Source organism: Aplysia californica, unplaced genomic scaffold (genome assembly GCF_000002075.1).
Source record: "Aplysia californica isolate F4 #8 unplaced genomic scaffold, AplCal3.0 scaffold00048, whole genome shotgun sequence".
Lineage (NCBI taxonomy): Eukaryota > Metazoa > Mollusca > Gastropoda > Aplysiida > Aplysiidae > Aplysia > Aplysia californica.
In genome coordinates this window covers 537,157-539,413 of record NW_004797318.1, presented here as the reverse complement: position 1 = coordinate 539,413, position 2,257 = coordinate 537,157, and the positions used below count along the sequence as shown (strand labels likewise).

Sequence of the window (2,257 nt, the reverse complement as noted above, 5' to 3'; positions counted from 1 at the left end):
TATATAATATAATATATATATATATATGTAATTTCAATACCCCGAAATGTGAGATATTCTTTCTTTTATTTTTTTTGCTCAGTCTACAATCTGAACCACATCAGATCTCTCTGCAGAAATGATTCTTTCCACAGAACAAATTTAAACCATGCACCTCGACACCCCCCGCCCCCAGACCTTAAAAATAACATTTACTTTTTGCTCTACCTTTTTCAAGGAATTGCACAGTTCATGTAAAATATAATCAAATTGTCTAGGCAAAAGATTTATATTATACAGGTACAGGATCAAAAGGGTGTCAGTACATGTAGAATGAAAACAATTTGGTAGGTGATTTATTTTTATTTTTTTTGGGGGGGGGTAATAAATCTCATTTATTATTTAGAGAAAATGTACAGAAATAAAGCAGTAACTTACAACTTTGAACAATGTATCCTCTTGTAAAATTTAATATCTTTAAAATGGCTATAGATCAGCTGTTCGGTGACTTGGAAAGATCTTGTGAAAATTCTTCTCTGATGTGGTCCAATTTTGATCCAGTTTAAAATCAAAATATTTAAAGTACACTTCTAGCAAGATATTTCATGAAAAAAGGGGCGGGAGGATTACAGCTGACAGCGCTTCTCCCGGCTCTTTTCTTTTTCAAATTAAGGCTCAGGTTAATGATTCCAAACGAGAAAGCACGTTATAGATAGCAATTTTATTTCAAAACAAAATTCAGAGAGCGGGATTTATACAAAAAAATTAATGGCGGCTCAGGAAGTTTGAGGAAGGGCATGACTGGAAGCCCTGGAAGAAAGCATCTCGAATGCACTGGGGTCAAAAGGTTTACATACAACATCACTAACATTTTGTGTGTATAAAATTAAATGTTCGAATGTATTCAGCATTCATAGAGGCCTACTATACACAGTGTGTACACTAGAAGTAGATAGTATATAGACTAAAATCTACAGGGGAGATTCGTTCACTAAGCAAAACCGAAAGAGCTCTATTTGTTGTGTTTACTTAAAATAGACCTTATACCTTGACAAGACTCCAAACCAGGTGTATGTAACAGTAACACCAAGTTCTATAAAAATTAGCATTTGATACAGTTCCCAAGGCATTTCCCAATTCTATGTACGGGAGGACTTCCGTAACGAGCGACCACTATGAGACAGAGTAGAATACAGGGGCAGGGGTATGGTAAGGGTTAGGGTTTGGATTTGGATTTGGGTTAGTGTTAGGGTTAGTATTTATTTACTAGGTCGAGATCTTTTATTGTTGGGGTGGTCGCTCGTTACAGAAGTCTTGCCAGTAATTATTTACTTTCTCGCGTTTAATTCCACGGGAGGACTTCCGTAACGAGCTACCAATCTGAACTCTGAAATATTTATTATGCTACTCATCCATCAAAATCAGAACGTGGAAGGCCTAAAATGTTACTAATACTAGACTATCTACAAATGATGAAATAGTCGTGGTTTACGTATTCTTCAATCAGGGATAGATCTAGTTTCGTCTAGATCTAGGCGCGGCCGGCTGGAATTATATGCGAGAAAGTAAATAATTGCCGTCTTGCCCTTTTAGTGACTATGTAGGCAAGCCCACAATATTAGTCATGATATATTGGAGTGTGTGAGTGTGTGTGCGGAGGGTGAAGGGGGGGGGGGGGGTGTCAATGTGGGTGACAGCCCTCCCTCTGTTACTCAAGATCTTTGACAACGAAGACCAAAACAAGTAGGCTTAAAGTAGAACTGCAAGTAGGTTACACGTGTCGGTCACAATTAGTCCCGTGGCGTGTGTGTAGTGTACTTTTTCTTTCAAATTCCATGGCCATTCTCGCTCACTTCTGTCGTGTGACGTCTGTGTGAGTGATGATATTATTGATAAAATGCTAGAATTACACCCATTCCTTCTCATCCCTCCTCCTGGCGTCCTTATAACAACATTTACACTTACATTACATGTATATTTGATCAACAAATGCGTAGTTTGTCAACAAAACCGTTGTTACGAGTTGTGGTGCTGTCATTGTCATGCACTCCTTTCGAAACGTTGTGTTTACGGAAGGAAACCAAGCAAACGAAATAAAACTGCTAAGACTTCCAGATACATCATCTACTCAAAGAACCGTAATAAAAGAAAGTCGCGTTATAAGTCGAACCAAGTAATTTTGAATTACATGTCGTATTACGACTCGTAATCATTTATACATTAATCTTCTTTTACTTCTGGGACCTAAATACCTCCAATTATTATTACTTGTATATAT

The 2,257-nt window shown here is 37.4% G+C and overlaps 1 protein-coding gene across 3 annotated transcripts in view; it reads right to left on the bottom strand.

The window, feature by feature from the left end:
• The window catches only part of LOC101850939 (FK506-binding protein-like), a 10,238-nt gene that overhangs the window by 5,896 nt on the left and 2,085 nt on the right, over positions 1-2,257 (bottom strand). Inside the window, exon 1 of one of the 3 annotated variants that reach the window (XM_005092535.3) lies at positions 1,945-2,046. The exons of the other annotated variants lie outside the window; for them this stretch is intronic. The gene's annotated coding sequence lies outside the window, so the exon portion shown is untranslated. Of the gene's footprint in view, positions 1-1,944; positions 2,047-2,257 lie in introns of those variants that run through there. 3 annotated transcript variants of the gene reach the window in all.